This window comes from Salmo trutta, chromosome 20, assembly GCF_901001165.1.
Source record: "Salmo trutta chromosome 20, fSalTru1.1, whole genome shotgun sequence".
Taxonomy (NCBI): domain Eukaryota; kingdom Metazoa; phylum Chordata; class Actinopteri; order Salmoniformes; family Salmonidae; genus Salmo; species Salmo trutta.
In genome coordinates, this window is record NC_042976.1 from 31,939,793 (window position 1) to 31,950,816 (window position 11,024).

At 45.1% G+C, this 11,024-nt stretch overlaps 1 pseudogene; it reads left to right on the top strand.

The window, feature by feature from the left end:
• Positions 1–1,479: 1,479 nt before the first annotated feature.
• LOC115155878 (POU domain, class 3, transcription factor 3-A pseudogene) lies at positions 1,480–5,220 on the top strand (annotated as a pseudogene).
• The last annotated feature ends 5,804 nt before the right edge of the window (positions 5,221–11,024 follow it).

An 11,024-nucleotide genomic window follows, 5' to 3' on the forward strand; every position in this document is an offset into this window, starting at 1 on the left:
AAAAAAAATATCGATCTTCTTAGAAATGACCATTTTCTCAGGTAAGATTTTTGCTAGGACTGTCTGAGAGTGGTCTGAGTAGGGAAGGGGAAACTGAAAACTCTCTGTTATTGGCAGAGGTTTGGAATGCTCTTTGTTATTGATCTAGTAACGTCATTTACTGCCTGATGATGTCACCAGACATGCCAAAACTCGATCCCACCAAAACAGGCTGACATTTCACACTAAAATTGCATTATCATAATTTTCACAATTTTACATTATTATCCCATAGTGTGGAAATATATATTTTTTAAACACAGGAAAATGTCGTTTTTGACTGCACAGGGACTTTAAGGCCTTGAGCGCACAACTCGAACTTTCACGCAAAGCTCCCATTGGCATGCAGAGTATCCTTCGAGCCCATGTACACACAAATGTTTACTTTTTGCTTTACTTTTCCCCAAAACTTATTTGAATCAAATCCAGGAGAAATCTTCCAGGAAAGAAAACATGAGTTTTGGCTGCAAATGTATTTGGCTGCACCTGGTTGTGTCTCCATGCAATGTCTCTTCTTTCAATTGAAAGAATGCTCCGTGTGTTAAGAGTTCTGTTTTTTAAGACTGGGAAAATCTTGTGGCTAGGAATATTAGGAGAAAGCTAATGATTTAGCTTACCATCACTCGCACACACTCTGGAAACATTCTATTAAAATAACACTTCTCCCGAAGATAGAAAAAAAACTAACTGGCTTGCCTCATGTAGAAATGTTGTGCACCCGGTTCACGCCCAGTGGGTCTTGCTTCAGTATGAAAAGGAGAGAGCATTAAGATGCAAGTGGCGTACAGAACCCCTGAGTATCTATCCAGAGCCGACCTGAGTATCATTGGCACAGGTCCCCGCCGCTACGCTATTTGACAGAGGAGGAAAAACACGGATTTGTTGCGTTGTTCGGGCCTGACATCCCTGACTGGAGTTAGAAAGGCGAGAGTCAGAGTGTGTCCCTTCAATCCCCAAAGGACTGCTCAATTTGGCATTGTTTTCGTGGGGGTGCTCTCTCTCTCTCGCTCTCCGGGGTTCAGCGAGATTGCTTGTTTCCGCCTGGAAACCTCCTTCATCAAACCATCAATTCCATGTTAACCGTTTAGTGGACGCATGTTTGGCTATTTGATTATAAGCAAGTGAGATTATGGATATTGTGGACTTATAGTCTATGATTGTTTTTGATTATGACAACGATAATTGTGTTATGATAAATTATAAAATACTATTATAATTAGGCCTATTAAGCCTATTATTGGTTTTGTGGCTACTTATATTAATTAAAATGTAGGCTACGCAACAAAAAAAAAAATGTTTAACTAGGCAAGTCAGTTAAGAAGAAATTCTTATTAATAATGACGACCTACCCGGCCAAAACCTAACCAGGATGACGCTGGGCCAATTGTGCACCGCCCTATGGGACTCCCAATCACGACCGGTTGTGATACAGACTGAGATGCAGTGCCTTAGACCGCTGCGCCACTGAGGAGCCATATAATAGCCTACCAATTACAATGCCAATATGATCAATATCAGTCTGTTATTGTTATGATCATCTAATCAATGCATATGTTGTTTTTCTCAGAGAAGGGAACCTTACCTCGAGCACCCGAGGCAGCGCACCGAGCTCTCGAGACGTGCCAATCCCTCTCTCTGGGTATCGTCCAATCAGCGGGAGTCCTGCTCTCCACTTCCGCTGGTAATTGGGGGAAGATGGGAACGGCGTGCGCACGCTTGGCACAGGGTAAACACTCGCGTGTCCACGCGCTTCCAGGGAGGAACGGATACAAGTGTCAGATGGAAGGAGAGAAAGAGTGAAGGAAGAAAATAGATACAAGCATTTACGTAGACCGTTGTATCATTCGGAATTGTGCAGCTTCAAATACTTCAGAAGAGCAGCCGAGGAGCCACAGGAGTGTTTACAAAGTGACAATGAATGGTCCTTCTCCAACAAGCCTACTTCGACAGGGATCCTAGAAGAGAGCTTCAGTTTGTGGGAGATTACTAAATCTATACGTCCAGTAGAACTTTACAGGACGCAAAAAACTTTTCATTTTTTTATTCATATATTCACAAAAAAAAATTCTTTATGCACCAATCTCCGACTTTTTACTGGTGGAACTTAAATACTATTTAATTCCATTCATTGATAAACAAAACATTAACTTTCATTTGCATTTTTGTGAATATTTTTGTTGGATTACTTTTGAATTATTTTTATCTCCATTTTATGGTATATAGTATAACGCAACATTCACCACGTTTTCTCATAGTTTTGATTTGTTATTGGATAAGAGCGTTCTGTTTGAGAAGAGAAGTTGATCCAACGAGGGAAGAGGGCGATAACTCACAGGCTTTATGGTTTGGGGAATGGCAACAGCCACCTCCAGTCCATACCTGGCCAGCAATAGGATCTTATCCACCGGCTCCATCGTGCACTCAGACCGGGGGGTCGGTGGCATGCAGCGGGGCAGCACCGCAGTCACCTCGGTGTCAGGTGGATACAGAGGGGACCCCTCCGTGAAGATGATGCAGAATGACTTTATGCAGGGCGCTATGGCAACGAGCAACGGGGGACACATGTTAAGCCATGCCCACCAGTGGATGACAGCCCTGCCTCATGCCGCTGCGGCAGCTGCCGAGGCCGGCTCTCCCTGGTCCTCCAGCCCCGTTGGGATGACGGGTAGCCCGCAGCCGCAGGATGTGAAGAGAAACTCTGGCAGGGAGGACATGCACTCAGGCTCCGCTCTACAGCACAGGTCTCTGCATCTGGGCTCCCACCAGGCACAACACCCAGGAGCCTGGGGTGGTACCTCAGCCGCGCATATAGCCTCCATTTCCGAAGGGCAGCAGCAGCAACAGTCGCTGATCTACTCCCAGCCCGGGGGATTCACGGTTAATGGAATGCTCAGCTCACCGGGGAGCCTAATGCACCCGGGGATGGTGAGGGGGGACTCCCCTGATCTCGACCACGGCAGTCATCATCATCACCACCACCAGCATCCACATCACCAGCAGCACCACACCGGAGTGAGCCACGACCCGCAGTCCGACGAGGACACGCCGACCTCGGACGACCTGGAGAACTTCGCCAAGCAGTTCAAACAGCGCCGGATCAAACTGGGCTTTACGCAAGCGGACGTGGGCTTGGCACTGGGCACCCTGTATGGTAACGTCTTCTCACAGACCACGATATGCAGGTTCGAGGCGCTGCAGCTGAGCTTCAAGAACATGTGCAAGCTGAAGCCGCTGCTCAACAAATGGCTGGAAGAGGCCGACTCGACCACCGGTAGCCCTACCAGCATCGATAAGATCGCGGCGCAGGGCAGAAAGAGGAAAAAGCGCACGTCCATCGAGGTGAGCGTCAAAGGAGCTTTGGAGAGCCACTTCCTCAAAAGCCCCAAACCCGCTGGCCAGGAGATCACCTCTCTGGCGGACAGTCTGCAGCTGGAGAAGGAGGTGGTCCGGGTCTGGTTCTGCAACCGCAGGCAGAAGGAGAAGAGGATGACGCCGCCGGGGCTGCCACACAGCCCGGAGGACGAGTACTCTCAGGTCGGCAACATGAGCTCAGACACACCGTCACCCTCAATGGACTGCAAGCGAATGTTCAGCGATACGTGAGAAAATAACAAAACACGGGACAATAATATTTCTTTAGGCTGCAATAATGCACTGTCTAGGCCGAGAAAATACTAGCAATACCAAGTGGGAATAATACCTTTTACATGATAAACAATGAAACAAGACACAAACCTTTCCTATCCACATTACTCCAACCTGACCAACCAACAGACCAACGGCGTGTTCTTTAGGAAAGGAGTAGCCTAACTTAAAACATATGCGACATTACACACGATCGAATGGCCCGCGCAATGAGAGGGTCAACTCTTCAACTAATGTTTCTTCATGTAAATGTTTGGCGCATTAGGATTTAGGAAATAATCTTAATCAGGTTTCAGCCTGAAATATATTCCAATAAAATGTGTGTGTGTACAGCATATTTACCTTTTATTTTATTTGGAACATGCCATGCTTTCACCAAAAGGATTGTTACAGTTCTTTGGCCCCACGTAAAAAAACAATGATAAGCTTTAACTTCTACATGATTGCCCTTCTTTGTTTTGTGTGTAATATTTCACATTGTGTAATATTTCATATTTTAGAACAAAATAAATCAAACCCACTTTTTTTGTCCCCTTTGCAGCACATAATGCTGTTGTAAATGTTCCCCTCTGCAGTTGTTGAAGATGCTTGTGGTTTTCACATGACATTCCCAAGCAGTCCATTTCTATGTTTTTTGTTTTGTTTTTACAAACAAGTTATAATGACAATATTTTTTAACAATTGGAATTGTCTTCACCATGTTGACTTTCTGTTATAATTAATGTACTATATTGAGCAATAATGTATTTCCCCTCAAAACGTTGCATTAGGCCTGTGTTATTTTGTCGTTCATGACTTTACCGTTTTATTCAATGATGATATTTTCAAAGGATCACACATTCCCAAAAGCTGACGTCGTGTCGTTTGTTATTGTAACCTTGTATAGTTCTATGTGATGACTTTGACAGTAATTTATTTTTAGTGGTTATTTTATGAAGGATTATTGAGAACAATACATTTGTCATAGAGGATAGCCTACCATTGTGTTTTCAATGTCATTGTCAGCTCACAGAATGAAGAATAGGCTAATTCTGAATATCTGACACGCAGAATATTTGGCATAGGCCTAATCGATGACTGCGATGTGAGAGTTTATGATTTACAATCTTTATTCAATGAAAATATAATTATTTGATCTATAATATAGGCCAGTAGACTGAGAGGAAACTGCAGGCAGGGTGCTCACTCTCGACCTTCTGACCTTTTCAAAGCGAAAAACAAAACTTGCCGTCCAACTCACCGACCTAAAACAAAGTACAGCTGGATCGAATGAATGCACTATATGCTATACATGAATAGGAAAGCTCAATAGGCAATTTCCGAAATAAGAACAACTTTTCGTGTAAACTCTTGAAGTGTTTTGGTCTGATAACACATTTAAATCGTAATCAACAGCCTAGTGAAATTATGTTTGTATAGGCTTATTTCTATATTACAGGTTATGCGCTTTCAGTGCAATTTAAATAAAGTCTACATTTTAGTTTTTGTGTGCCTTCTTTCTTAGAACTAATGATGCATTCGTTTTCCCCCACTTTATTAGGCTATTCAATTTTGCTTAGGCCTAGTTTTGAGACTTTCAAACTTCTTTCATGGCGTGGGACAAAACGCACCATCCAGCTTTAGAAGACTTACATTTCACGGATGATTTGCCATACCAAGGTAGTTGCTTAGCAACTCAATTGAACCCGTGGTAAAAAGCACGCACTTCACTCTGTCTTCTGCATTAAATTAAAACCGACAAGTTAGTCGGTTAGATTAGGCCTACTTATTTTAGTCAGTTCACACGCTGTTAGGAAACATGTCGGCTTAAAAGTGCTTATTTAGGGTACACTTATGGAATAAGCCTAGAACAGAATATCCGAACCGAACATTCTAGAACATACTAAAACAGAAAATCACAGAACAAAACTGAACAGAATAGAATAGCAATTGGTGTAAAAGAGAACTCAGAGATTAACCTATAGCATAGCCTATATATATATATATATATATAGCTTTATTTATATATTTGACCCATATTAATTTGAAAGGGTTAGCCTATGCTTGATCTGAAGTGGTTTGGAGTTTCATCATAATTTGAATTTCACAAATTTCTGGTAGCCTGAAATTGTGATAGGCTAATTCCTCATATCTTAAATAGTTTTAACAATTTATTCAATTTTCTCTTAACATTTGCTATTCCTTCTTGTATTGTGAATGTTGTTTTTATACGTTATTATGAAGCCTGTCAGTAAAATAGACAAAAAAGGCTTATTCATGAAATAATAGGCTACATTATTTTGTTAAAGCCTATAGCCAATTCTGATTTTGTTTTAGGCTAAGTTCTCTGATTGAGCCCAGTTCTGTGTTCAATAACCTCTGCATTGTAGGCTTTAGTCTATACTTTTTTACTTTACAAATAGCCTATATATTTTATTAGGCCTAATAGTAAGGATGATAGGGCTAGTTAGGCTTTGCAACTATTGACCATTACAGTGCATTCAGAAAGTATTCAGACCCCTTGACATTTTCCACAATTTGTTATGTTATAGCCTTATTACAAAATGGATAAACATATTTCTTCCCTCATCAATCTACACACAATACCCCATAATGACAAAGTGAAAACAGGTTTTTAGAAATTTTAGCAAACATATTCAAAAGAAAAAACTGAAATACCTTATTTACATACTGTAAGTATTCAGACCCTTTGCTATGAGACTCAAAATTGAGCTCAGGTGCATCCTGTTTCCATTGATCATGTTTCTACAACTTGGTTGGAGTCCACCTGTTGTAAATTAAATTGATTGGACATGATTTGGAACAGCACACACCTGCCCATATAAGGTGCCACAGTTGACAATGCATGTCAGAGCAAAAACCAGGCCATGAGGCCAAAGGAATTGTCCGTAGAGCTCCAAGACAGGATTGTGTCGAGGCACCGATCTGGGGAAAGGTACCAAAAATTCCTGCAGCATTGAAGGTCCCCAAGAACACAGTGACCACCATCATTCTTAAATGGAAGAAGTTTGTAACCACCAAGACTCTTCCTAGAGCTGGCTGCCTGGCCAAACTGAGCAATTGGGGGAGAAGGGCCTTGGTCAGGGAGGTGACCAAGAGCCTGATGGTCACTCTGACAAAGCTCCAGAGTTCCTCTGTGGAGATAGGAGAATCTTCCAGAAGGACAACCATCTCTGCAGCACTCCACCAATAAGGTCTTTATGGTAAAGTGGCCAGACAGAAACCACTCCTCAGTAAAAAGCACATTCTCTGCTCTCATAACGTGCCACGTGTGGAAGAAACCTGTCACCTTCCCTACAGTGAAGCATGTTGGTGGCATTATCATGGTGTGGGGATGTTTTTCAGCGGCAGGGACTGGGAGACTAGTCAGGATCGAGGGAATTAATAACGGAGCAAAGTACAGAGAGATCCTTGATGGAAACCTACTCCAGAGCGTTCAAGACCTCAGACCGGGGCGAAGGATCACATTCCAATAGGACAACAACCCTAAGCACACAGCCAAGACAATGCATGAGTGGCTTCGGGTCTCTGAATGTCCTTGAGTGGCCCAGCCAGAGCCCAGACTTGAACCCGATCGAACATCTCTGGAGAGACCTGAAAATAGCTGGGCTGCGATGCTCCCCATCCAACCTGACAGAGCTTGAGAGGATCTGCAGAGAAGAATAGAAGAAACTCCCCAAATACAGGTTTGCGAAGCTTGTAGCTTTATACCCAAGAAGATTTGAGGCTGTAATTGCTGCCAAAGGTGCTTCAACAAAGTACTGAGTAAAGAGTCTGAATACTTATGTAAATGTGATTTTTCCATTTTTTTGTTTTTATACATTTGCAAAAAATTCAAAAAAACTGTTTTTGCTTTGTCATTATGTGGTATTGTTTGTAGATTGACGAGGAAAAAAACTATTTCATCCATTTTAGAATTAGGCTGTAACATAACAAAATGTGGAAAAAGTCAAGGGGTCTGAATACTTTCCCAATGCACAGCAGGCATTGGCCTACCCTAGGCTACATTTCATTGCGATAGGCAAATGAGCATTTAAGAATGTTTATTGACTGTTGCGTTTTGACCGATCAGTTGCATCTCGGATGCTTGTTTGTGTTTTGCTTATCGCTCGCTGTTTCCTCCAGCAGCATGACGCCCTCTTGACAGGCGTGCACCACAGCTCCATGGCACGCTGCCAGCAGAGGTCGGCTATAGCAGCTGGCTGCTCACCTCAGCAGCGGTTGTCAAGGTGACAACGTGTCAGAGCCCCCTCTGAGTGGCGCAAGGTGTTGAGATGGGATCAGATCTATCAGATGATGGGTTTGTCAGGAATACTGTTGTATATGAGGACAGTTGGCATCTCCCTTTCTACCTCTGGTAAACATACACACACACACACACACACACACACACACAGTTTTGCTTAACTGTTTTTTTTAGGATTCAGAGAAAGAGAAAAAATTCAAGGAAGGAGGTCTAGCTGCTCTTCCAGTAGCTGCCAGGCTAACCTGTGGACCTGACTGGCTGACTGACTGAGGAAACTAGAGCAGGTGTCATGTCCTGACCCTAGTAAGATGTCATTTTCTATAGTAGAGTAGGTCAGGGCGTGACAGGGGGTGTTTTGGGTGGTTTTTCTATGTTTTCTATTTCTATGTTTAGTTCTAGTTTTCTATTTCTATGTTGGAGTTTTTTGGGATGATCTCCAATTAGAGGCAGCTGGTTTGCGTTGTCTCTAATTGGAGATCATATTTAAGTTGGGGGTTTTTCTAGTGTGTTTGTGGGCAGTTGCTTTCTGTTTAGTTGTATCCTGTGTAGTCTTCAGTACCTAACAGAACTGTGAGCTGATCGTTTTCTCTTTGTTATTTTCTATAGTGTTCTGAGTTTAAATAAACGTAATTATGAGCACTCAACACGCTGCGCCTTGGTCCACTCTATACGACAGCCGTTACAGAACTGCCCACCACAATTGGATCAAGCAGCGTGCCCGGGAGGAGATGGATACCTGGTCTATAGAGGAGTGGAAAGAAAGGATAAACTGGACTTGGGGCCAGATATTGGACAGATATCAAAGCCTGCCGGGGAAGAACGAGAGGCAGCCCCAACACTTTTTTTGGGGGGGGCACACGGGTAGTTTGGCGGGGTCAGGGGTGAGACCTGAGCCAACTCCCCGTGCTTATCGTGGTGAGCATGTGCTGCCTCTCGCACTCTCCCTCCAGTGCGCCTCCATAGCCCAGTACGTCCTGTGCCTGCTCCTCACACTCTCCCTCCAGTGCGCCTCCATAGCCCAGTACGTCCTGTGCCTGCTCCTCGCACTCTCCCTCCAGTGCGCCTCCATAGCCCAGTACGTCCTGTGCCTGCTCCTCGCACTCTCCCTCCAGTGCGCCTCCATAGCCCAGTACGCCCTGTGCCAGTTCTGCACACCCGGTCTCTAGTGCGTCTCTCCAGTCCGGTGAGACCTGTTCCAGCTCCACGAAAGAAGCCTCCAGTGATGATCTATGGTCCGAAGCCTGTATCGATGATCCATGGCACAAAGCCTCCAGTGATGATCCATGGCCCGGAGCCTGTAGGGATGTTCCATGGCACGAAGCCTCCAGAGGTAATCCATGGCCCGGATTCTGTAGGGATAATCCATGGCAAAAAGCCTGTAGGGATGATCCATGGCCCGGAGCCTGTAGAGATGATCCATGGCACGAAGCCTCCAGTGATGATCCATGGCGCGGAACCTGTAGTGATGATCCATGGCACGGAGCCTGTAGTGACTGACCACCGTCCGGAACCCTCTGAGACGGACTACAGTCTGGAACCCTCTGAGACGGCCTACAATCCGGAACTCTCTGAGACGGCCTACAGTCCGGAACCCTCTGAGACGGCCTACAGTCCGGAACCTCCTGAGACGGCCTACAGTCCGGAACCTCCTGAGAGGGCCTACAGTCCGGAACCTCCTGAGAGGGCCTACAGTCCGGAACCTCCTGAGAGGGCCTACAGTCCGGAACCTCCTGAGAGGGCCTACAGTCCGGAACCTCCTGAGACAGCCTACAGTCCGGAACCTCCTGAGACGGCCTACAGTCCGGAACCTCCTGTCCGGAACCTCCTGTCCGGAACCTCCTGAGACGGCCTACAGTCCGGAACCTCCTGAGAAGTTCCCCAGTCCAGAGTCTCCAGAGACGGCCCGCAGCCCAGAGTCTCCAGAGACGGCCTGCAGCCCAGAGTCTCCAGCAGCAGTCCGCAGCCCAGAGTCTCCAGCGGCGGCCCGCAGCCCAGAGTCTCCAGCGAGGATCTACAGTCCGGTTCCTCCTCCGACGATCCACAGTCCGGTGTTACAGAAGCAGAGGGATCTGCAGACGGAACGGGGGTTACACCCCGAACCGGAGCCACCTCCGCTGCTGGAGGATCTGCTGGATAGTAAGATTCTGGGTACTGCACTAGAGCCGCCATAGACAATTATCACCCTCCCTACCCTCCCTTTTCTTTTATGGTTTCTTTTGTTGTTTTATGTTGCATTCGGAGTCTGCACCTTTGGGGGCGGGGGGGGGGGGTACTGTCACGTCCTGACCCTAGTAAGATGTCATTTTCTATAGTAGAGTAGGTCAGGGCGTGACAGGGGGTGTTTTGGGTGGATTTTCTATGTTTTCTATTTCTATGTTTATTTCTAGATTTCTATTTCTATGTTGGAGTTTTTGGGATGATCTCCAATTAGAGGCAGCTGGTTTGCATTGTCTCTAATTGGAGATCATATTTAAGTTGGGTTTTTTTCTAGTGTGTTTGTGGGCAGCTGCTTTCTGTTTAGTTGTATCCTGTGTAGTCTTCAGTACCTAACAGAACTGTGAGCTGATCGTTTTGTCTTTGTTATTTTCATTTGTGTTCTGAGTTTAAATAAACATAATTATGAGCACTCAACACGCTGCGCCTTGGTCCCCTCTATACGACAGCCGTTACAGCAGGGCTCTGGGTTTAATACCTTATCTTCAGTAGGTACACTGGTATTCACCGTTACCTATTATGACCCCGGGCCCTTCATAGGAAAAAGTTACCTACCAGGGTAACGCAATGGGAACAACAAATATAGGTCTTGGTTCACACATAGACTACATACACAATCACATTTTTCAATCACATTTGTTTATATTGCCCTTTCTGCAGCAGTTGTCACAAAGTGCTTAAACAGAAATTAACCAACAACTCCAGAGAGCAAGCAATGCAGATGTAGAAGCACTACGGCTAGCAAAACTCCCTAGAAAGGCAGGAACCTAGGAAGAAACCTAGAGAGGAACCAGGTTCTGAGGGGTGACCAGTCCTCTTCTCTTATGTTGCTGTAGAACCACTTTCACCCGCTGTGACGAATACAATACCTTTGGCCTTG